The 27,715-nt window shown below is 37.9% G+C and overlaps 1 long non-coding RNA gene across 1 annotated transcript; it reads left to right on the top strand.

Annotated features, from left to right (window-relative positions):
* Positions 1-356: 356 nt before the first annotated feature.
* LOC124282543 lies at positions 357-17,794 on the top strand. Its single transcript, XR_006900183.1, has 4 exons — positions 357-658; positions 5,336-5,341; positions 17,018-17,024; positions 17,783-17,794. It is a non-coding gene; the product is annotated as an uncharacterized LOC124282543 (long non-coding RNA).
* Positions 17,795-27,715: the final 9,921 nt, after the last annotated feature.

Here is a 27,715-nt window from a genome sequence, read left to right as displayed (position 1 = left end):
AGTGGGTTTTTGTTGGTCAGTTGAATACAAAGAATCAATATGATGTGGAGTGGGTTTGGTGGAAGGGTGGGTGAGTGAGTGAGAGCCTAGGAAGGACAGTCCTATAATCAGATGGTCCCAGATGGTTTTGGAGTGATTCTAGTTGCAGGAAACAATGTGTAACGTAATGCTTATAACTAACTGATGTAATAAACTGGGATTTTATTGTGACATCCACTTGCTCTCCATGTTAGTCGAAATGCATATACAGTCAAGTCTCAATAATCTGACATCATCTGTTGCACAGCAAATTGTCGGATTAACGAGTATGTCAGATTATCGAATTCTGTGTAATGTCATTCGCACATATCATTTGAACTTTTACCTTGAAAACATTTGTAATCAAACGATTCTGAATGCTATTTTCTGAGCGATTGCTTCCAAGTGATTCACATGGAGGAAGCCATTATTCACAACAGTGAGTAAACAGTCGCTGAAAATAGAGTTTTTGTCAATATTCAAGGATGTCATCTTGCGGAAATATAAACTAATAGTAACCATGTCATCACAAACCCCTAAGCGTATATGCTGCAGGTCAAATATCTGTGTTTTATGCAGATTTTCATTTGCTGAGAGATCAGTGTCAGCGACCTGGGAAGGGAAAATCCAAAAACATTTTGTAACCCTAAATAGTAGCCGTTGTCTGATTGGTCAAATCCATTCAGCCATGACGCGTTTAATTGGACGGTCATAGGTCACTCAAAAGTTTGCTGACGCAACCTTCTACTAGGGTTTGTTAGAGTCAATATAGCAGTGTAACGAATATTACTGAGCCTAAGTTTACTTAGACTGATAATGTCCTACAGTTAGATCAAACTAAATTTAGTTCCTTTTTAGTTCTACAACCATATTATACTGGTACCGCATACAGATATATCACATGAGGAGAAATAATTACTTTATGCATTGTACCCATGTAATAGAAAAGTATAATATTTTATGGATAACAACTTCTTTATTTATTATGATGTGACGTTTTGGTATAGCTTCTTATACCGTTATCACATCATAATAAATAAAGAAGTTGTTATCCATAAAGTATTATACTTTTCTATTATCCATCAACTTCTAAAATGCCAATCAAACAGATTGTACCCATGTAGAGCATCAAACCCAGGACTTTGGCATGATGAACAAATGCTTTACCCACTAGGCTATGCATCAGCCTAGCCACACAAAAACACAAATTCAACATCATTAAAGTGGATAAGTTCAATACCTTTACCCTGACAATGTTTGCATAGAACAAGGCTAACAATGCCTGCATCTGATACTGATCAACTGAGTCCTGAACAGCGTCTATCTTCTAAATCAGGCTTTGTATCACAAATCAGGATAAACTTCCACTTTTGACAGAAATTCTCATTAACCTGAAATTTAGTTTGTGGCCTGTCTGACCTTCTTTGGAATTTGTTTACAGAAAAGCAATCTAACAACAGTTTGTTGTAATTTCGCCCACAACTGGAGTGGAAATAGAAAGCATTGATTCTGTTTGAAGCATGGCATCATCACTCACATGAAATATGTCCCTGCCGTGTTTGGTAACCCAGAACCTCGCAATCAGTCCGCTCCACTAGGTAAGGAAAGTGGCTTGCGGTCAAAACACAAGGAGTTGTGATGAAGTGTCATGGTGTATATTGTTCACATACAGACAACCCTGTTATGAATATCAGTGTTAACTTTGTTCAGGTATGTTATCTTGTCCTCTTACAGTACATATCGCAGATTGTCGGCTAGCTGATAAACTTGTAACTTAAGCAGTGTTTGGAAGGAGAGTTTGGTCTGAGGAAAATAGATTGATAGAAATGTTGATGAAAAAACATACTTGACATAGATGTATGTCGGCTACAGGACAAAAGAAACAGAGCACATCACACTCTGGAGTCCGTCTGGGTCCTTAAATGATCATCTTGGCTCTAAAGGTTGCTGTCGGGAGACCACCTATGAAAAGGATACCCAATTCAAGAGAGGAAAATGTACCAATAGAGTCTCTTATGGCAGGCAAATATATTCACATGCTAGAAGGATCCCCTCATGGTGTACATGACAGTGTCCACAGAACCATATTTCCGCATGTTTGCAAATCTACGAATCTTTGTTTTCAATACAATCTCAGACACAAGGAAGATTGTTGACATCATGACTCATCAGAAGGGCCATCTGAGAGTCGGACACACAAGAAGAACAATCTATTGGAGGCCATTTGAGATACAAGAAGATTTGAGGTATGGGTGGACTATTTTGTCCACGGCACCATATCACTGTAATTTTGCAAATCTACAAATCTTTGGCACAAGAAACATCACCTATTGACAGACAGTCTTAGACTGCTGACAATATGACACAACATAGGGTCTTCAATTGGGGGCCAGCTGACACAAGAAGGATCAACTATTTCTGACAGTCTCAGGCACAAGAAGGACAATCTACTGGAGACAATCTTAGGCACAGGAAGGTTAATCTATTACAGACAGCCCATGGCAGAAGAAGAATAATCTATTACTGACAATATGAAACACAAGAAGGATCATCAAGTGCAGACTATGTGAGACTCAAGGTGGACCATATCTTGTAAACATCCTGAGGCACAAGAAGGATCATCAAGTGCAGACTATGTGAGCCTCAAGGTGGACCATATCTTGTAAACATCCTGAGGCACAAGAAGAATCATCAAGTGCAGACTATGTGAGACTCAAGGTGGACCATATCTTGTACACATCCTGAGGCACAAGAAGGATCATCAAGTGCAGACTATGTGAGACTCAAGGTGGACCATATCTTGTAAACATCCTGAGGCACAAGAAGGATCATCAAGTGCAGACTATGTGAGACTCAAGGTGGACCATATCTTGTAAACATCCTGAGGCACAAGAAGGATCATCAAGTGCAGACTATATGAGACTCAAGGTGGACCATATCTTGTAAACATCCTGAGGCACAAGAAGGATCATCAAGTGCAGACTATGTGAGACTCAAGGTGGACCATATCTTGTAAACATCCTGAGGCACAAGAAGGATCATCAAGTGCAGACTATGTGAGACTCAAGGTGGACCATATCTTGTAAACATCCTGAGGCACAAGAAGGATCATCAAGTGCAGACTATGTGAGACTCAAGGTGGACCATATCTTGTAAACATCCTGAGGCACAAGAAGGATCATCAAGTGCAGACTATGTGAGACTCAAGGTTGATTGTCTATTCCAGACAACCTAATGAAAGGTCCCACTTCTCTGAGATGCCCAATATGCAGCCATGATTAATACAGTTTATGTGCATTTCTTTATCTCACACAGATCAGGAAACATGTAACCTGACCATTTCGCATGCTTGTCTTACATATTACATACATCTGATTTATCTGACATAATTGGATATTATGCATATATTTGTCACATTTAATCTTAGAAAATGAGGGATTTTATCAACTAAAAATCGCCACATTATTACTTGTTTTGTAAATAATGTGTAAGTCAATCTGTTGATAAACAGAAAATTATTTAAATGGGAAACCTCATCTCTAAATTGAAAATATTGAGTTGACAAAACAAACGCATTTATTCTTAAATACAACTTTCCTAACGCTACATTTTAATACACATTACCCAAAAGTAACTGAATTTAGCAAAATTGTTGAAAGTTTTGATAGGACAGCTAATTTTCAAATTTGAAGAAAAGCCATTTAGACACAAAGGCAATACTGACGTTTTGCTCTTTAGTATCACAGTAATGCAGTATGACAAAATTATGATGTAATGGAAAAACTGCAGTGCAAAATTCAGCAATTACAGGGATGAAAACATAATGCCCTTATGGGCTAAGATAAAAGCTTGAACACACAAACAGCAATAATTCAGTCAAAAAGATATTAAAATGGTATCAATATCAAATTAAAATGTAAAATGATCTGTGTAATGGCGTTTCAATGTGCTCCATGTGGCAACATGGTTTTGAATTTGATTTGAATTCCAAAGAACAACTTTTAATGACATGGTTACAAGAATTATCCACACTTTGTTTGTATGATAAATGCTGGTTTTGAGGGAAAACATATATTATGGATGGAAAGTAATAAGAAATATATCATCTGGAGATGTTTCACAAAGTGATCATTTTACTTCACTGTCCTGAAGCATAGTTTAAAGCTGATTTTCCTCCTGTGAGGTAGGATATGCTCTCTGTTCCGAATATTTGATATTGATTCATCATACACATACTTATGATATTGCCTGAATCCTACAATGGACAGGATTTTCCCAGGAGACCGAGGTGGTCATCCCCAGCTTTGAATGCATCAGCATGTATACATTATTCAAATTTCATGGAAAGTCACATTTTATTACAGTAAGCTTTAAGTTTCACCATCAAAGGCTTGGTCAAAACCCGCCTGAAACTTTATGGATTGCATTCTAATGAAATTACTCAGGTTCCCTTTTGATGTGTGACTAAGTGAATGACTGGGTGGGTATGTTTTTTTGCCGCTTTTAGCAATATTCCAGCAATATCATGGCATGGGGAACACCAGAAATGGGCTTCACACATTGTACCCAAGTGGGGACTCGAACCCGGATGTTCAGCGTGATGAGCAGATGTTTTAACCATTAGCTTACCCTACCGCCCCTGTGTGAATAAGTTAGGATAAGAATTACTCCCAGTGGAATCCTTGCTAAAGAAAGAAAATTATCAGTAGAGCCACTATAGCAGAGCATGCTCTTGTTGGACAACAGTGTTAGAATCTACACCGAAACAATGCTTCTCATTGCAAATAAAGAAGTTGTTCATCTATATATCTCAGCCTTAATTAGTAATCCAACTTTTATATGCCTCTCAAACAAGTTATGGTGTGTGATGCTATTCCACACTATGAACAAAGTAAGTTTTAACACCTTACTCAATGGCACTTCAATTAATGGATTGGGTGGTCACACTTGGTTGATAGTGTGGCCTCATATCCCAATGATGTAAATTATTGGTCATGATACTGTTCACAAGATTGTCTGTACCGCACATGATTGTTTACAGGCCACCATTGTATGGCAGGAGTATAGCTGAGAGGGGTAAGGTGACAAATATACTCACACTTTTTGTAAACACTCATGTCATCACTGATCTTCAGTCAGCCGGTCATATCATTGTTGTCACTATTTTGTCTGTTGTAATCTGTTAATGAGATAATCTAGACTGACAATTCTCTGATGTTGACATTTTAAATTTATTTCTGTATGTGGATGATGTGGACATAATGTCACTGAAGCTGTCTGTATAAGTTCAAGGTTTGATTTGAAAGTTGGTCAAAAGAAGTCTGTCTAGGTCTCCCCTAATTGCCTTTGGTTAATCATCTGTGATGAATTGTTATCACATGTCTAGGTCCGGTGTAATATTGCATACCTGTTATTCGATTCATGCCAGTTTCTCTACAAAATTGTGACTGGTGCCTCAACTGACCCACTCAAGCAACTGATATTTAACCAGTCTACCATACATTTTCTCAGTGAAAGATTAGGTTTCCAGTAAGCTGTATGGGAATGTATTATTTGAAAAAGGATACATTATAAGTTGTTCTTTTTAACTTATGATCTGACAAAGTTTATGTATGTTCTGTAAATAGTCAATCACTTAAGTCAACACAAGTCCACATCAGTTCCTACTCCATGCAGTCAACACAAGTCCACCTCAGTTCCTACTCCATGCAGTCAACACAAGTCCACATCAGTTCCTACTCCATGCAGTCAACACAAGTTTTTGATATCATAGCATACGGAATAGACATCATATTTTTACATGATTAAATATTGAGGTAAATAACACAGAAATAGGATCAAATTGGATCAGTCACTATACCATCCAAACATTTGAAAATCTGAAAAAGCCTACACTGCTGGGATACTTTATTACAATCAGACAAGAACTACCGGGATCTTTTCAAATAACCACATCTGATGGGCATCCTCCCTTCCTAATGTCCCACTGATTAGGTTAAAGAAATTCTGCCAAGGTGGACAGTAGCCCAGTCCCTGTGTCCGTCATGGTCGAGGGAGCAGGGGCTGACCAGTTTGCAGCTAGGTTTGGTAACTAGACTGTTGGCGAGAAACATTAATCGCTCTGGATCAGTGGCCCATAACACCAGAAAACTCCATGCAGTCAACTCCATACAGTCAACACCAGTTAATGCCAGTCAACTCCATACAGTCAACACCAGTAAGCTTTCAACAGTCAACACCAGTTAATGCCAGTCAACTCCATACAGTCAACACCAGTTAATGCCAGTCAACGCCAGTTAATGCCAGTCAACTCATACATCAACACAGTTAATCAACTCCAGCTCCATACCACCAGTTAATGCCAGTCAACTCCATACAGTCAACACCAGTTAATGCCAGTCAACTCCATACAGTCAACACCAGTTAATGCCAGTCAACTCCATACAGTCAACACCAGTTAATGCCAGTCAACTCCATACAGTCAACACCAGTTAATGCCAGTCAACTCCATACAGTCAACACCAGTTAATGCCAGTCAACTCCATACAGTCAACACCATTAGCTTTAAACAGTCAACACCAGTTAATGCCAGTCAACTCCATACAGTCAACACCAGTTAATGCCAGTCAACTCCATACAGTCAACACCATTAGCTTTAAACAGTCAACACCAGTTAATGCCAGTCAACTCCATACAGACAACACCAGTTAATGCCAGTCAACTCCATACAGTCAACACCAGTTAATGCCAGTTAAACAGTCAACACCAGTTAATGCCAGTCAACTCCATACAGTCAACACCAGTTAATGCCTCCATACAGTCAACACCAGTTAATGCCAGTCAACTCCATACAGTCAACACCAGTAAGCTTTAAACAGTCAACACCAGTTAATGCCAGTCAACTCCATACAGTCAACACCAGTTAATGCCAGTCAACACCAGTTAATGCCAGTCAACTCCATACAGTCAACACCAGTTAATGCCAGTCAACTCCATACAGTCAACACCAGTTAATGCCAGTCAGCACTCAGTTAATACAGTCAACACCAGTTAATGCCTTTCCATACAGTTAGCTTTAAACACCAACACCAGTTAATGCCAGTCAACTCCATACAGCCAACACCAGTTAATGCCAGTCAACACCAGTTAATGCCAGTCAACTCCATACAGTCAACACCAGTTAATGCCAGTCAACTCCATACAGTCAACACCAGTTAATGCCAGTCAACTCCATACAGTCAACACCATTAGCTTTAAACAGTCAACACCAGTTAATGCCAGTCAACTCCATACAGTCAACAGTCAACACCATTAGCAAACAGTCAACACCAGTTAATGCCAGTCAACTCCATACAGTCAACACCAGTTAATGCCAGTCCATACTCCATAAACAGTCAACACCAGTTAATGCCAGTCAACTCCATACAGTCAACACCAGTTAATGCCAGTCAACTCCATACAGTCAACACCAGTTAATGCCAGTCAACTCCATACAGTCAACACCATTAGCTTTAAACAGTCAACACCAGTTAATGCCAGTCAACTCCATACAGTCAACACCAGTTAATGCCAGTCAACTCCATACAGTCAACACCAGTTAATGCCAGTCAACTCCATACAGTCAACACCAGTTAATGCCAGTCAACTCCATACAGTCAACACCAGTTAATGCCAGTCAACACCAGTTAATGCCAGTCATACACACCAGTTAATGCCAGTCAACTCCATACAGTCAACACCAGTTAATGCCAGTCAACTCCATACAGTCAACACCAGTTAATGCCAGTCAACTCCATACAGTCAACACCAGTTAATGCCAGTCAACTCCATAAATGCCAGTCAACACCAGTTAACAGTTAATGCCAGTCAACACCAGTTAAACACCAGTCAACAACCAGTCAACACCAGTCAACAACCAGTCAACAACCAGTCAACACCAGTCAACAACCAGTCAACAACCAGTTAACACCAGAAAAATCCATGTATTCAACAACTGTTTTTTCCAGACATTATTCGACAAGACCAGTGAAATCTCCGCAATCAAATTTGTGTCAGTGATCTATATTTTGGAAACCTATTTGTATACCATCCTTTAGACATTTTATTCTTTTTTATGACCACTATGTCCAATACAAAATCATAAACTGTCTCCCTGTCCCTGATACTGATCAACACTACCGTGAATACATTTCGTTCTTTCACCAGTACTCTGTGGGTGCATGGCTTTCAATTGCTACCATTACCACTGGATAATTCTGTAAAACTAAATATAATGATAAATGAAATGTGGGGAATTTAACAATTCATTACTTTTCTATGTACTGACCATTTTTTGACAAATATATAAAAACCAACACCGACAACAACGTGTTTGGAGAAAAAATTCTGCAAAGCAACTAATAAAAGTCAGAGTGGGTGGTTAGGGAAACAAATGGGCTAAGTTTGTTTTTTATTTAACTGTAAAAATCACAAGTGTAGAGCTCAAGGTCTACACTCGGTCATTTGGGAATTGTGACTTTTGTTTCATTTTCACATAAAAACTAATACATGTATAATATAATAACAATTATCAGGGCGGTGGGGTAGCCTAGTGGATAAAGCATTCGCTCGTCACGCCGAAGACCCGGGTTCGAATCCCCACATGGGCACAAATGTGTGAAGCCCATTTCTGGCGTCCCCCGCCGTGATATTGCTTGAATATTGCTAAAGGCGAAAACTATACTATACTCACTCACTAATGACAATTATCATTACTGCATGTTTTGTTTTTGTTATACCACTGTTAAACCAAGTTGCACTGTCTTAATTGTTTGTTTTAGAAATACCATCTTTATGAAGCAATGTGATGTGATTTATAGAGATGTCAAATGGTGGCATAATCATTTAGATCGCTTCTGGCAATGCAATTCTGAATGTTAATGTTCTTGCTTTAAGAGTTTGAGAGTACTTTGGAGTTGAGAGGAAATAAGGCTTATTGCTGTATTACATTCAAGGTTAGTGCACATACATACCAAGCAGTATGTGTGAGAGGGTATGTTAGAGTGTGCATGTTCGAGTGTGTGCATGTGTGTGTGCATGCATGTGTGGGGTTATAGCACTCACACATTGAGATACCATGCTGCCTTTTTAACATTGATACCCATTCAGGTAACAAAGCACCATCTTTTAATGTCTTGGAATTAGTATTTAACTGAAGCTTAACATGCATCAGATGAGTCCCAACTCACAGCTTATGACTCATCTCCAGGCTACAATTACATTCATCTCCCACCTGGAGTCTAAGAACCACCCTGTTGAACAGTATACTGAAATTTCCTTGATTTATACCATTAGAACTCGTAGTATTAGCATTTGAAATAAGATTCCGTTTTTGTAATCCACACCAGTAATAATTAGAAGTATTGAGTTGTACTGAAGTCCCTTCTTGGGGACATGAAACATAATGACACAGGAGTATATAGGAAACAGTATTAGCCAGAACTAATCTCTCCTACAGCATTCAGTTGTAAGAAATTACCTTGTAAAAATTCATTTCAAAGCTGAATTTACTGTGAGGAAAGTAGGAGTTTCATATTTCTTGAAATGAGAATGGTGACATAACCTGTTTATGAAATGTTGATAAAAAAGTACAAAATATCCTGATTACAAAGCCTTTCCAGACTATAAGCCCTGATTCAATTCTTCTAGCTTGGAAGTACAAAGTTTCTACTCATCAAATTACACAGTGTCAGGTTTCTTCAGACTTCAATTCCAGATAATTCATACATTTTGTCTTTTGTACTGAAGTAATCAACAAAATGCTCAGAGTGACCTTTGTCAAAGGGAGTTAATAATGTTCATCCAGTATCTCCGTTATCTCTGAGTGTCAGGTTGCTTCTGACAATTTTATCAGATGCCGTTTCCTTAACACAAGACAACAAGAAGGATTAATGCAGTTTTTCGACAATTAACTTAATGACAATTAGATCCATGATCATCAAGCACGAAACGGAGATCATTATCAGATCATAATTAAATATTTTAACAGTAATCCACTAACAAGCGATTACCCCCACTGCTTCTGTCTAATGCATTCTAGATGGTCACATGCAATCTACACGATGAATAAATGCAGGTTTCAGACTCAAAGTCATCAATCACACTGACAGGTCCATTATTCTATTATACCATGACCAACAGGAAACAATTGATAAGCAGCCATACTTCAGTGCACATGTAAGAACAGACTTGGACCGACTGGGGCCGAAGATTGCCATTTGGTTAATAGCCTTGTAAATCTGCTGTCATTAGGGGAATCAGAGTTATGGATCATGGTAAAGTCCTCCCCGTGGTCAGTGATAATAATGCTGACCATCAAACGGTGCCAGGCATCGAAGCTGTCCACCGTTCTGTATTCAGAGTATTTAAGTTTGTCTGCGATGTTTATTTTTAGATTTAAATTAACCTGTCAAAATACAGACATAGAGGTTGCTGTAGATTCCATAGCACAAGGTGCACTTGTTAACCATGGCATCAGGTTCAGTTGCAAGGGTGAGATAAGGGGACATCACTCACTTTGACGCTGGTTGTGCATAAAGCATCATTTAGGGTGTTCAACCTTTCAAATATTTACAACCACATTTGGATAATGTTGCTCTACACGAATTCATCAACATTTCTTCATGTCAGCGTGATATATTTTGTGCTGACAGTATCAGCTTCAGGTCTTGTCTGATACAGATATCAATGTGTGTACATGTTTACCATATCAGGCCCCTGTTTATCACCTCTGGATCTTAACTGTCTGATAAAGATATCAATGTGTGTACATGTTTACCATATCAGGCCCCTGTTTATCACCTCTGGATCTTAACTGTCTGATAAAGATATCAATGTGTGTACATGTTTACCATATCAGGCCCCTGTTTATCACCTCTGGATCTTAACTGTCTGATAAAGATATCAATGTGTGTACATGTTTATCACCTCTGGATGTTGACTATCTGTCTGATACAGATATCAATGTATGTACAGATATCAATGTATGTACAGATATCAATCATATACAGATATTAATGTATGATACAGATATCAATGTATATACAGATATCAATGTATATACAGATATCAATGTATGTACAGATATCAATGTATATACAGATATCAATGTATGTACAGATATCAATGTATATACAGATATCAATGTATATACAGATATCAATGTATGTACAGATATCAATGTATGTACAGATATCAATGTATGTACAGATATCAATGTATGTACAGATATCAATGTATGTACAGATATCAATCACCTACAGATATCAATGTATGATACAGATATCAATGTATGTACAGATATTAATGTATATATATACAGATATCAATGTATATACAGATATCAATGTATATACAGATATCAATGTATATACAGATATTAATGTATGTACAGATATCAATGTATGTACAGATATCAATGTATGTACAGATATCAATGTATATACAGATATTAATGTATGTACAGATATCAATGTATATACAGATATCAATGTATGTACAGATATCAATGTATGTACAGATATCAATGTATGTACAGATATCAATGTATGTACAGATATTAATGTATGTACATGTTTATCACCTCTGGATGTTGACTGTCTGATACAGATATCAATGTATGTACAGATATCAATGTATATACAGATATCAATGTATATACAGATATCAATGATATCAATGTATGTACAGATATCAATGTATGTACAGATATCAATGTATGTACATGTTTATCACCTCTGGATGTTGACTGTCTGATACAGATATCAATGTATGTACAGATATCAATGTATATACAGATATCAATGTATATACAGATATCAATGTATGTACAGATATCAATGTATATACAGATATCAATGTATGTACAGATATCAATGTATATACAGATATCAATGTATATACAGATATCAATGTATATACAGATATCAATGTATGTACAGATATCAATGTATGTACAGATATCAATGTATGTACAGATATCAATGTATGTACAGATATCAATGTATGTACAGATATCAATGTATATACAGATATCAATGTATATACAGATATCAATGTATGTACAGATATCAATTTATGTACATGTTAATCAATCTGGATGTTGACTATCTAATATGTAATACAGATACCAATGTATGTACAGATATCAATGTATGTACAGATATCAATGTATGTACAGATATCAATGTATGTACTGATATCAATGTTTCAACAGTTCCTAACACCAGTGAAACACAACAGCTCTTGCTCTTCAATGTAGTACAATAGTTACATACAAACAGCACAATGGTACAAAGAATTATTCAATTCATATTGAAAATATATTGTCTAGTTTCACATTTAATATATAACCTTTCGACAGCTGTTTCACTAATACGAACGAACAAATGAATAAACAAACAAATAAACAAACAAATGAACAAACGAATGAATGGACAGACAGACCAAACAACCAAATAAACAGAACTACATGTGTCTGATAACCCGTGAAGATCCAGGTAAGAATTACATTCACCAACCCATGCTTGTCATGAGAGGCAAATAACGGGAGATATCTGAATGTATGTCATCATACATGCTTTTGATCAATCTGGATTGTCTGGACAGTCTTGATTTATTTAGAGATATCAATGTATGTACAGATATTAAACAACAAACAAACAAAAACAAAAACACCAATGTATGTTACAGATATCAATGTATATACAGATATTAATGTTTACGTTCTAGAACTCAAGAACAACAGGAATTCGACATCTTGTTTTTTTATTATGATGCATTGCCACCATGGAACTGCCAAAACGTATGTACCTGCATGGTGCTCAATGTAATGACCAGGGCAGACCACCTGACTTTTACCTGAATTCCTGCACTCATTACAGACAACAAATGAGATTCCTGACATTCACCCTGAAGACAGCACCAGCCTCGTTAGTGATACAGCAGAGGTGAGGTGATGTGAAATGGGGTTTAGCTTTCTGTTCAAGATTTTTATACCTCTGTAGTGATATACATGTGTCATGGTGCATGTGTGCGGCTGCTGGAACCAGTCCGGACTAATGCTGGTTTTATTGGGCTAGCTCACTACAATACCATGTCTCAGATTAGTTTTCATACCTGACTAAGACACAGTAAAAATTACCAGTCCTTGTTCTTATCCCCTCGCTGACTACCGCCAGGCTGGGTAACAAGTACAATCTGTTACCATCTTTTGGTTCACAGCGGGGATCAGACCACCAGCCTTCAACTCACTAGGCAAACGGTCAGTCTTTGAATGCCAAGCAGTCAGTTATACAGTAGGTAGACACAAAAGGTACTTTGAAGAACACTAGGGATGCTTGTCTATCCAGTATTTCATGTTTTTGTGCTATGATGATGTATACCCTGAATACCTCCTCTAGCTCTGCTTCGTCCTGGAAGTTCCATCTCTCTGATCATGAGTGGGTACTAGCGGCCCAGTCACCATTCATTGTGCAGAGTTGTGTCCCTTTGGCATGACAGAATCTTATGATTGTGGCTTAGAATCCTGGTTCACCCTGATTATGTCCCCAGGTTTATCCAGCATAACACCCAGCATAACACCCAGCATAACACCCAGCATAACACCCAGCATAACACCCAGCATAACACCCAGCATAACACCCAGCATAACACCCAGCATAACACCCAGCATAACACCCAGCATAACACCCAGCATAACACCCAGCATAACACCCAGCATAACACCCAGCATAACACCCAGCATAACACCCAGCATAATACCCAGCATAACACCCACACCCAGCATAACACCCAGCATAACACCCAGCATAACACCCAGCATAAACAGCATAATACCCACATAATACCCAGCATAACACCCAGCATAACACCCAGCATACCCAGCACCCAGCATAATACCCAGCATAACAGCAGCATAACACCCAGCATAACACCCAGCATAATACCCAGCATAACACCCAGCATAACACCCAGCATACCCAGCACCCAGCATAACACCCAGCATAACACCCAGCATAACACCCAGCATAACACCCATAAACCCAGCATAACACCCAGCATAACACCCAGCATACCCACATAACACCCAGCATAACTAACCAGCATAATACCCAGCCAGCATAACACCCAGCATAACACCCAGCATAACACCCAGCATAACACCCAGCATAATACCCAGCATAACACCCAGCATAACACCCAGCATAACACCCAGCATAATACCCAGCATAACACCCAGCATAATACCCAGCATAACACCCAGCATAATACCCCAGCATAACACCCAGCATAATACCCAGCATAATACCCATGCTCCTGGGTTTCACCAAAGAGGTAACATCTATAAGACCTGCATCCATTTGTGTTTTCTTACCATTTGAAACTAACACTGTTAGACCCTGATAACTCACTCATATCATAAACTTGTATGTTGCCTATGAGTTTGAAATCAACATCCATTCAAAATGTTTTACTAAACATGAATTCATCGCATACAATCATCAGCGTCTTTGAGTGAGCCAATAGATTCTTATGGATGAATATTTAGCTCAAAAAGACGTTTTCCTAGAAACTATAGATAGCATGAAGAAAGTACTTTGCTACAAGACGTTTTAGCTGTTTTTGAAACAGGACAGAAAAGTCAACTACAACCACTTGATTTAATAATGAGTTAAGCAACAAACCCGTCCAATCTATGTGTGTTTCAACTTAGCGCCAGTGAGCACCTGTCAATGGATACTAGTTGAATACAAAATCAGTTATCATGATTATCGTTCATATAAACTGGGATGTAATTGTGTTTCAGTTTAACTCAAACCTGCAAAGATGATATTCCACAATGAGCAAATTTTGAATCTGAAAAGAAGATGACATTCATATTTACAAACTTTTAAAGTTGTAGTTTATTTTGACCTTCAATTTACCAAAGTATTTGGCCTTGGTCACCCAGCTCATGTCAAAACTGGGATTACCTGTATGGTAGACATGCAAGATTGATCATGTTTGTTATATCCAGGGTACACTCTGTTCAACTCCTCTGAAAAGAAACATCAATAAATCATGCCACATGTGTGACTAATGTCACCATTTGAAACAAGCAAAAAAAGCCTTCATCTTGATTGCCTACATCCAGTATTGATTCATAAATCTTCATCTTTCATACAAGCTTATGGAAACAATTTTCATTAGCCAACATTCTGCTTAGCCACCTCGTAAAGCCTAAATCTTCAATTTCCCCTAAATTCCTTTTGTTGCCATGGATTTACACCTTAACAATGAAATAAAAAGAAAGGTAATGTTATGTTATAAAGTGCTGCTGGGTGGGAGGGGCGGCTTAAATCTTGTTATTTTGTTATGAAAGAAGAACATAGAGATACAGAAATGTCTGACAACAATTTCCAGCAGTTACCTGTTTGGCAGTGAAGCCATTCAGTATACCACAGCTGAAGGATAACACCCTTTTGTAATTGGTATGTGGAGTCCACAATCCTGGAAAAACAAGTGGAAACTGTGAACTGAAAAACATTGCTTCATTTTATTTTTTATTCTGTTGAAGGGAAGGTTATGTGTTAAATGAATTGTTTGGCATGCAGGTGAAACTGAGAGACAGTTGGTAGCAATCAGTTACCACAGGTTACCAAAGGTAACACAAGGTAACAAATTGTAACTTAATGTAATAATAGGTAACAATTGGTTGCAAAAGGTTACAGAAAGTTAAAGAATTAAACAAATATCTATTTTTTTCAATTAATTTTGTCCTTTTTCACAAAAAATCCAGAAACAAAAATAAAGGGATAGCATATTAACAGAGTTTATGGTGTTCTTTTGAAAAAATATTGATTATATGTGTAAATCAAATTGTCAGAATGTGATGATGGTTGGTCTTCACACAGTGCACATCACAACATGGGTGAAGTTAATCAACGCTGGTCTCAAAAAGAAGATGGATGGATGACCAAGTTTGGCAGCTCAATTCCTGAGAGTTCCAAGAGCTTTGGACATGTCACATTTGGTGACTACTTTAGCAAGTGAGTTTATTCAAAATATGACTCAGTTCACTCAGCAGTGAATGGATACTGAGTAGGATGAGATGGTAATGTGACTGTTAACCTTCTCACCCTTCACACACAGCTTGGGTTGTACTCTCCCCAGGGAGCTGAAAATGAAAATTGTGTGTACACCGATGTGATGACTTGGTACTAACCTAGTGCTTTAAGCATGCTTCTGGGTGTGGATTTGGTATGTGATAAATATGTACATGATCAGTATTCCTTTGTCTCAGCTGAGGTGCTGATTCTGCTGGGTAGTTTAACATCATAAACACCATATATCTGGAACATAGGCCCTGTGTGAACATCAACAACAAACATAACAATGGCCACTGCCACTTAAAGCTGTGTGGTACTCAGGGCAATAGTTGACTTTGTGAAATTGACTGTTATGTGTGTCTATTCTGACAACAAAGAACTCCATTCTGTAGAAACTAATTATTAGCAACCCTTCTGTTGACTAAAATTCTGACTTTAAACTGAAAATATCTTACGAAAAATGGTAAATTTGTTTTAAAATGTATATAAAAAAAATATTTCTTAAAAACGACTTCACAAAATATCTAGACATGCCAAGCTGCCAGAGTTTCATGAATCAAATGATGTTTGGATCAGATAACTTTTAACAATGAACATTTTACAAATATTTTCTTTTCAATGTTTTATTCTATATTTTGCAACATTATCCAGAAGCGGAAATCATATCATATTCTACACAATGCAGTAATGTAATATATTGCTTCCGCTGACTAAGCAGCTCTGAATAAGCATCATCATCATCATAACACATTTGTAATGCGCTGGTATCCATGCAGTCCATGCTCAAAGCGCAGATAGAATGTAACAAATTACACAGTTATAGTTGAAAAGGCTGTCCTGAACAAATGTGTTTTTTAACTGGGATTTGAAAGTGACAAAGTCAGTACAGTCCCTGAGATTCTGTGGAAGTTTGTTCCAGGCCACTGGTGCTGCATAGGCAAAGGATCTGTTTCCATACTGCACTGTTCTAGTTTTAGGGACAAGAAGAAGACTTTTATCTTGTGAACAGAGCGAACGAGAAGGCTTGTACAGAGAAAGAAGACTGGATAAATATGTAGGGGCAGTTCCAGACAGACAGCGGAAGACAAGGCAAAGAAGTTTAAACTGAATTCTGAAATCCACGGGCAGCCAGTGTAGAAAGTATACAAGAGGAGTGATGTGATCATTCTTCCTGGATCTTGTCACAATGTCAGCTGCTACATATTGGTTAAATGTTCTGTAAAATACAGCTGTTACACTCAACCTTCATTGATGACTTAATGAGTTGCAAGTGATTCCGTTGCATTTGATATCCAAGCAATATATGTTGTGTATATGAAGAAAATAAACCTTATATTGAACATGATGGATGGTATGTTCTTAAACCAACCTCTTTGGGAACTATTGTGCAGGAACAGGACAAGTTCCAAATGCTTCCTAAAAATGGCTAATGAGGATAGGTTGTTTATTTTATGACCTGACTTGATTGGTTTGGTGTACAGAGGTAGAAACATAAGAACTATGTGGACAGACTGCTAATCCACATCTCAGACTGCTATTGAATCATTATCATGCAGTGTGTGAAATAGTTTCCGAATTTTGCTAGCCAGTCGGATAGCTATGCTAGAAAGTTAGTGGCCCACTAAATAATTTGTTAGCCCGAAATTTGAATGTAGAAACTAATCCAAAAGGTAAAATACCATCAAAAACAAATAAGAAAACACATATCTGAATTCATGAAAATTCACATGCCAGTGACTGTGGAGATTTACTGGCCCGACTGGATTTTTACTAGACACAGGCCAGTGGCTATTTCGCACACAGTTAACATGGCATAGCTTGTTGTTCATGCTGTCAACCACTGATTGTGGGTCACTATGCCCCATAGCACAACCTGTGCTCATGCTATCAGCCACTAGTCTGAGGTCCCATGTATTTCGGTGTCATGATCTGAACATTGCACACCTAAAACTGCAATCACCTACCTAAACCACACTGTGTCTCTTACAGTTACTTTGTGACACAATTGCTTCAAGCTTGCTATCATCTATCATATACACATGGAAAAGATTTATCACCACTATATATACTACTCACACTTTGTTAAGGATCACAAAAATTCCCAACTTTACTTAAACATAAATACACAATTTGAAATTATATCCATTTAAAACTAGATAAATAATGATATGGTAACCCCTCTTTAGGCAAACAGCCACTTTAGTCTAACATTATGCACTTCATACATGAGTAACCATAAAAATGGTTTTCATGGCACCAATCAACCATTTTGCAATCATGGAACGGGTCATTGACAAATAAACAACACATGTCAATAGCAGGTATGGGATTCACAAGATGCAGTGACATACTGAAACCTAGGATCCATGCTTACAATAAGCTTAGATATTTAAACTAAATTCAACCCCACATCATAGTTTTCTGTTGAATCAATGATTTGATCCTTAGCAAAGTGTGAATAGTATGTTTCTCTGTTAAATATTTATATTGTGTTCACTAAAAACAAACTCATGAAACAATTGAAACTGTTCAAGGGCAAGATTATATATTGACTCTCTTATTAATTTCTTTCTCTATTTCTTCAAATCTTACGATATGACTTGATAGTTGCAATCATCTGAGAACCTGTTTCCGAAAGTGAGGTGAAGGTGAGGTGAAATTGGGTTTTAACGTCGTGCTTGAGAATATTTCGCTCATATGACGACGTGCATGCATGTGTATGTGTATGTGCGGCTGCTTGTACTAGCCCAGACTTAAGCTGGTTTTATAGTGCTAGCCCACTGAGACACCATGCCGCAGTGAAGCATGAATACCCCACTCAGACCCATTATACTGACTCCGAGCCGACCAGTCCTTGTTGTACCCATTAATGCCGAGCGCCAGGCAGGGACCAACAAGTACCATAGTTTAACATCTTTTGGTATGACGTGGTCGGGGATCGAACCCGCGACCTTCCGCTCTCGCTGGTGGACGCTCTAACCACTACACCACGGAGGCGGTCCTTTTCCGAAAGTATTGGTGGAGACATACATATCTTTCAAAGGATAGCAAAGCCAAATTATATTTCCAACTGATGTGTTGACCTCCAGGACACACAAAAACAAATGCAGTGCTTCACATTTTTCCAACCATATAGAAACATACACTGAAAGCATAAAAAGGCATCTCTCCCCAAACCACTAGATAATTCCAAGAATGTTCAATGGTGTCTTGATGCACTTTGAACACTGGGACATTCTACACTAATTGATATATCTGACAGAGTGTTTTTTACACTGGTTGCTTCCAAGTTTAGAAATGATTCCAATATAAGTAATGGTAATTGAGTTAGTTCCAGCAGGCACTGCTCATGGCTGTCACAGAATTCTTCATATCATACTCCAGGGAATATGCAACTGTCACTGTGAAAGAAAATGTTAAATATTGTCAGACATTTCGGAACCTCTGGACCAATGGTCATGTCACATGTGATACAAATATTATCATTTCAAAGTAAGAGGTCTTACATTTTGGTTATAATCTTTAATTAAAGTTGAATGTCTGCATGTGTTATCCCAAGTCGGGATTATTCTGTTTTTCTAGTCTGTCATCCTATTGTTCTTGCGGTTTCTTAAAAAAGTAGAAAGCTGGAAACACAGATGCTGGCACACATGCCCTGGGCAATCGGGGAGAACGCCCTCAACTTTCTAACTGAACTGAAGAGTGTTACATCCCCAAAGATTTACAAATGTCTTATAATATGCATCTAATGTTGTTTTTTTATGGATTAAATTAATCATTTTTTTTCAATAAAAATCCAATGATAAGAATCTCTCAATTACTGGCATCCATGCCTTTGGCATTCTGGCAGAATGCTTTTCTTGCCTAACTGAAATGTGTCATATCATCAAAGATATATATGTCCTTCAATATGCATCTACTGTTCAGTAAAGGGTGAAATTAATGACTTTTGTAAGTGAAAACTGCATGATGTTAATTGAATCTGCAACATCATTTTCCTGTTTAATATTGTACCCCACTGTCTTTCACTAAGACACCAGGGCAGGTGATGAAAGAGTGTTCTATTTTACAATCTGAAGTGTGATGACACCAGGGCAGGTGATGAAAGAGTGTTCTATTTTACAATCTGAAGTGTAATGACACCAGGGCAGGTGATGAAAGAGTGTTCTATTTTACAATCTGAAGTGTGATGACACCAGGGCAGGTGATGAAAGAGTGTTCTTTTTTACAATCTGAAGTGTGATGACACCAGGACAGGTGATGAAAGAGTGTTCTGTTTTACAATCTGAAGTGTGATGACACCAGGGCAGGTGATGAAAGAGGTTCTGCTGAAGTGATGACACCAGGGCATGATGAAAGAGTGTTCTATTTTACAATCTGAAGTGTGATGACACCAGGGCAGGTGATGAAAGAGTGTTCTATTTTACAATCTGAAGTGTGATGACACCAGGGCAGGTGATGAAAGAGTGTTCTGTTTTACAATCTGAAGTGTGATGACACCAGGGCAGGTGATGAAAGAGTGTTCTGTTTTACAATCTGAAGTGTGATGACACCAGGGCAGGTGATGAAAGAGTGTTCTGTTTTACAATCTGAAGTGTGATGACACCAGGGCAGGTGATGAAAGAGTGTTCTGTTTTACAATCTGAAGTGTGATGACACCAGGGCAGGTGATGAAAGAGTGTTCTATTTTACAATCTGAAGTGTGATGACACCAGGGCATGTGATGAAAGAGTGTTCTGTTTTACAATCTGAAGTGTGATGACACCAGGGCAGGTGATGAAAGACTGTTCTTTTTACAATCTGAAGTGTGATGACACCAGGGCAGGTGATGAAAGAGTGTTCTGTTTTACAATCTGAAGTGTGATGACACCAGGGCAGCTGATGAAAGAGTGTTCTATTTTACAATCTGAAGTGTGATGACACCAGGGCAGGTGATGAAAGAGTGTTCTATTTTACAATCTGAAGTGTGATGACACCAGGGCAGGTGATGAAAGAGTGTTCTATTTTACAATCTGAAGTGTGATGACACCAGGGCAGGTGATGAAAGACTGTTCTTTTACAATCTGAAGTGTGATGACACCAGGACAGGTGATGAAAGAGTGTTCTGTTTTACAATCTGAAATGTGATGACACCAGGGCAGGTGATGAAAGAGTGTTCTGTTTTACAATCTGAAGTGTGATGACACCAGGGCAGGTGATGAAAGAGTGTTCTATTTTACAATCTGAAGTGTGATGACACCAGGGCAGGTGATGAAAGAGTGTTCTATTTTACAATCTGAAGTGTGATGACACCAGGGCAGGTGATGAAAGAGTGTTCTATTTTACAATCTGAAGTGTGATGACACCAGGGCAGGTGATGAAAGAGTGTTCTATTTTACAATCTGAAGTGTGATGACACCAGGGCATGTGATGAAAGAGTGTTCTGTTTTACAATCTGAAGTGTGATGACACCAGGGCAGGTGATGAAAGAGTGTTCTGTTTTACAATCTGAAGTGTTGACAATCTGAAAGAGTGTTCTGTTTTACAATCTGAGTGTGATGACACCAGGACAGGTGATGAAAGAGTGTTCTATTTTACAATCTGAAGTGTGAGATGACACCAGGGCATGTGATCTATTTTACAATCTGAAGTGTGATGACACAGGGCAGGTGATGAAAGAGTGGTGATTTACAATCTGAAGTGTGATGACACCAGGGCAGGTGATGAAAGAGTGTTCTGTTTTACAATCTGAAGTGTGATGACACCAGGGCAGGTGATGAAAGAGTGTTCTGTTTTACAATCTGAAGTGTGATGACACCAGGGCAGGTGATGAAAGAGTGTTCTTTTTTACAATCTGAAGTGTGATGACACCAGGACAGGTGATGAAAGAGTGTTCTGTTTTACAATCTGAAGTGTGATGACACCAGGGCAGGTGATGAAAGAGTGTTCTGTTTTACAATCTGAAGTGTGATGACACCAGGGCAGGTGATGAAAGAGTGTTCTGTTTTACAATCTGAAGTGTGATGACACCAGGGCAGGTGATGAAAGAGTGTTCTATTTTACAATCTGAAGTGTGATGACACCAGGGCAGGTGATGAAAGAGTGTTCTATTTTACAATCTGAAGTGTGATGACACCAGGGCAGGTGATGAAAGAGTGTTCTGTTTTACAATCTGAAGTGTGATGACACCAGGGCAGGTGATGAAAGAGTGTTCTGTTCTACAATCTGAAGTGTGATGACACCAGGGCAGGTGATGAAAGAGTATTCTTTTTACAATCTGAAGTGTGATGACACCAAGTATTCATGAAAGGGAAAGAAGGGAAAGCATATTGTGTCCTGCCCTATCCACAGAGCCTTGTGTCTTTGTGAGCATTAAAGATTACAAAAAAATGAGATGACCCCCCGACTTGAAATGCTTCACAGTTCAATAGATCATAATAATAAACAAAGTGTATGCTCATAGAGCTACATAAGACATTATGATTTATTCTACTGTGAAGCATTTTGAGTTGGGGGTCATATCAAACATTTTGTTAAATATATATTTTTTTTAATCTTTAATCCTTGGAAAGACATGACCGACTGTGACCAGTAGCTCTTGTGTGGTGTTGACACTTCTCTCAGGACATACCGGTAAGCTAATGTGTCAGTATTGGATATCATGCTCAATGGATGACTCACACAGTGTTAATCTCAACACAATGGATGATGCCATATTGGTTCAATCGAGGTCTTGTGGATTAAACATATGTAAACATCAGAATGTTATTAGATCTTTCAAACCTTATGGTAATGTCATATATTCTTTGAAACTATAACTCATCTGTCCATGGTTTAGAATTACAAATATTTGTTCTGTTTTCCACTAACAGAAAAATAGATGAAAAATAGTTCCATCTGTTTTATTGTTTACTACGTGTCAAACTTGATTTAATATAGATATAGATTGTAAATAAAAATGACAAAACCTTTTCTATAGTCATAAGAAATCATTATAAAAATGTTCATTGTATACTTCTAACCGTATCCTTTTCAAAGGAATGCTTATTCCAAACCAGCTTGAATGAATATTGTTTACCCACAATACAGCTGCATGTTTTAACCAAAAAAACAAGTAGAAAAGGTCATTTTGCAGAAGGCAGAACATATTATGTCCATTTGAGAGTTTAACTTGTTGGCCCCACTGGGCAATGATGAGCTAAGTACAAAGGGCACTACTTATCTAAATTGTCTGCAACAGCAGCAAAGCGATACCCAAGAGTCTCTGCTTATGCATAAGTGAACTGAAGATGGGCAGTTTTTTTAAGCATGTTATTGGAAAACTTTTTCCTGTCCATAAGGGGTTTCAGTAATAAATCTGTCATGGGGAATTATATGACAAACATTAAAAACATATTAGGAAATTATTTCTTTTAAATTTTAGATCATTTTGAAGTATGTATTGCAACATGTTAGAATTACAAGTCTAGGAACATTACTTGGTGATATGAAACATTTCTGTTTTATGGGAGACATTTCCTCAATCAACAGACATTTGAGATGATAAAAGTGTCTTTCTTTTCTTATGGATCTGTTTTCTATGTGAGTAAATTTTATATTGAAATATTACATATTTGTTTGGTGTTATGCTTTTGATAAAGAAGGATTGTGATGCTAAAGATTTTTCATTTATTCTGCCTACTAACTCAACTGTTATTCTTGCCTTTTTCATTTCAAAATCTTGATATAAAATGGATACCTAAATACTGCACAATAATATCTGTGAACATGTACACCATGGTTTCTACGACCGAACCACAACAAAAAGACACAGCAACTTGACCAATGGTGATCTTCCAGAAGTGTTGTGAATGTAGACATAGCAACTTCACCAATGGTGATCTTCCAGAAGTGCTGTAAATGTAGACACAACAAATTCACTAATGGTGATCTTCCAGATGTGTTGTGAATGTAGACATAGCAACTTCACTAAATGTGATCTTCCAGTTGTGTTGTGAATGTAGACATAGCAATTTCACCAATGTGATCTTCCAGAGGTGTTGTGAATGTAGACATAGCAACTTCACTATTGGTGATCTTCCAGAAGTGTTGTGAATGTAGACATAGCAACTTCACCAATGTGATCTTCCAGAAGTGTTGTGAATGTAGACATAGGAACTTCACCAGTGGTGATCTTCCAGAAGTGTTGTGAATGTAGACATAGCTTAACTTCACTATTGGTGATCTTCGAGAAGTGTTGTGAATGTAGACATAGCAACTTCACCAATGGTGATCTTCCAGAAGTGTTGTGAATGTGGATTCAGCAACTTGACCAATGGTGATCTTCCAGAAGTGTTGTGAATGTAGACATAGCAACTTGACCAATGGTGATCTTCCAGCTGTGTTGTGAATGTAGACATAGCAATTTCACTATTGGTGATCTTCCAGAAGTGTTGTGAATGTGGACTCAGCTACTTGACCAATGATGATCTTCCAGAAGTGTTGTGAATGTAGACATAGCAACTTCACCAGTGGTGATCTTCTAGAAGTGTTGTGAATGTAGACATAGCAACTTCACTAAATGTGATCTTCCAGCTGTGTTGTGAATGTAGACATAGGAACTTCACCAGTGGTGATCTTCCAGAAGTGTTGTGAATGGTAGACATAGCAACTTCACCAATGATGATCTTCCAGCTGTGTTGTGAATGTAGACATAGGAACTTCACCAGTGGTGATCTTCCAGAAGTGTTGTGAATGTAGACATAGCAACTTCACCTATTGGTGATCTTCCAGAAGTGTTGTGAATGTAGACATAACCTTCACCAATGGTGATCTTCAGAAGTGTTGTGAATGTGGATTCAGCAACTTGACCAATGGTGATCTTCCAGAAAGTGTTGTGAATGTAGACATCTTAACTTGACCAATGGTGATCTTCCAGCTATGTTGTGAATGTAGACATAGCAACTTCACTATTGGTGATCTTCCAGAAGTGTTGTGAATGTGGACATAGCAACTTCACCAATGGTGATCTTCCAGAAGTGTTGTGAATGTAGACATAGCAACTTCAACCAGTGGCGGTGATCTTCCAGAAGTGCTTGTGAGATGTGACATAGCAACTTCACCAAATATGATCTTCCAGCTGTGTTGTGAATGTGGACATAGCAACTTCACCCATAGTGATCTTCCAAGAGTGTTGTGGATTAAACATATGTAAACATCAGAATGTTATTAGATCTTTCAAACCTTATGGTAATGTCATATATTCTTTGAAACTATAACTCATCTGTCCATGGTTTAGAATTACAAATATTTGTTCTGTTTTCCACTAACAGAAAAATAGATGAAAATAGTTCCATCTGTTTTATTGTTTACTACGTGTCAAACTTGATTTAATATAGATATAGATTGTAAATAAAAATGACAAAACCTTTTCTATAGTCATAAGAAATCATTATAAAATGTTCATTGTATACTTCTAACCGTGATCCTTTTCAAAGGAATGCTTATTCCAAACCAGCTTTGAATGAATATTGTTTTACTCCACAATACAGCTGCATGTTTTAACCAAAGAAACTAGTAGAAAAGGTCATTTTGCAGAAGGCAGAACATATTATGTCCATTTGAGAGTTTAACTTGTTGGCCCCACTGGGCAATGATGAGCTAAGTACAAAGGGCACTACTTATCTAAATTGTACTGCAACAGCAGCAAAGCGATACCTAAGAGTCTCTGCTTATGCATAAGTGAACTGAAGATGGGCAGTTTTTTTAAGCATGTTATTGGAAAACTTTTTCCTGTCCATAAGGGGTTTCAGTAATAAATCTGTCATGGGGAATTATATGACAAACATTAAAAACGTATTAGGAAATTATTTCTTTTAAATTTTAGATCATTTTGAAGTATGTATTGCAACATGTTAGAATTACAAGTCTAGGAACATTACTTGGTGATATGAAACATTTCTGTTTTATGGGAGACATTTCCTCAATCAACAGACATTTGAGATGATAAAAAGTGTCTTTCTTTCTTATGGATCTGTTTTCTATGTGAGTAAATTTTATATTGAAATATTACATATTTGTTTGGTGTTATGCTTTTGATAAAGAAGGATTGTGATGCTAAAGATTTTTCATTTATTCTGCCTACTAACTCAACTGTTATTCTTGCCTTTTTCATTTCAAAATCTTGATATAAAATGGATACCTAAATACTGCACAATAATATCTGTGAACATGTACACCATGGTTTCTACGACCGAACCACAACAAAAAGACACAGCAACTTGACCAATGGTGATCTTCCAGAAGTGTTGTGAATGTAGACATAGCAGCTTCACTATTGGTGATCTTCCAGAAATGTTGTGAATGTAGGCATAGCAACTTCACCAATGGTGATCTTCCAGAAGTGCTGTAAATGTAGACACAACAAATTCACTAAATGTGACAAATTCTTCCAGGGTGTTGTGAAACAACTAATGGTGATCTTCCAGTGCTGTAAATGTAGACACAACAAATTCACTAAATGTGATCTTCCGGTTGTGTTGTGAATGTAGACATAGCAATTTCACCAATGTGATCTTCCAGAGGTGTTGTGAATGTAGACATAGCAACTTCACTATTGGTGATCTTCCAGAAGTGTTGTGAATGTAGACATAGCAACTTCACCAATGGTGATCTTCCAGAAGTGTTGTGAATATGGATTCAGCAACTTGACCAATGGTGATCTTCCAGAAGTGTTGTGAATGTGGACATAGCAACTTCACCAATGGTGATCTTCCAGCTGTGTTGTGAATGTAGACATAGCAACTTCACTATTGGTGATCTTCCAGAAGTGTTGTGAATGTGGACTCAGCTACTTGACCAATGATGATCTTCCAGCTGTGTTGTGAATGTAGACATAGCAACTTCACCAGTGGTGATCTTCCAGAAGTGTTGTGAATGTAGACATAGCAACTTGACCAATGATGATCTTCCAGCTGTGTTGTGAATGTAGACATAGCAACTTCACCAGTGGTGATCTTCCAGAAGTGTTGTGAATGTAGACATAGCAACTTCACCAATGGTGATCTTCCAGCTGTGTTGTGAATGTAGACATAGCAACTTCACCAGTGGTGATCTTCCAGAAGTGTTGTGAATGTAGACATAGCAACTTCACCAATGATGATCTTCCAGCAGTGTTGTGAATGTAGACATAGCAACTTCACCAATGTGATCTTCCAGAAGTGTTGTGAATGTAGACATAGCAACTTCACCAGTGGTGATCTTCCAGAAGTGTTGTGAATGTAGACATAGCAACTTCACTATTGGTGATCTTCCAGAAGTGTTGTGAATGTGGACATAGCAATTTCACCAATGTGATCTTCCAGAAGTGTTGTGAATGTAGACATAGCAACTTCACCAGTGGTGATCTTCCAGAAGTGTTGTGAATGTAGACATAGCAACTTCACCAATGGTGATCTTCCAGAAGTGTTGTGAATGTGGATTCAGCAACTTGACCAATGGTGATCTTCCAATGGTGATCTTTATTGCCTATAGTTTATGCAGGTAAATTCAAATAAAGAATTTGTTCATGTTACATTTAGTTTTCAAACTGTTAACCTATCCACATCGGGGAC

The sequence above is a fragment of the Haliotis rubra genome, unplaced genomic scaffold, assembly GCF_003918875.1.
Source record: "Haliotis rubra isolate DU_JTF1 unplaced genomic scaffold, ASM391887v1 Scf3, whole genome shotgun sequence".
NCBI classification, from domain to species: domain Eukaryota; kingdom Metazoa; phylum Mollusca; class Gastropoda; order Lepetellida; family Haliotidae; genus Haliotis; species Haliotis rubra.
This window is presented reverse-complemented; position numbering and strand designations above follow the sequence as displayed.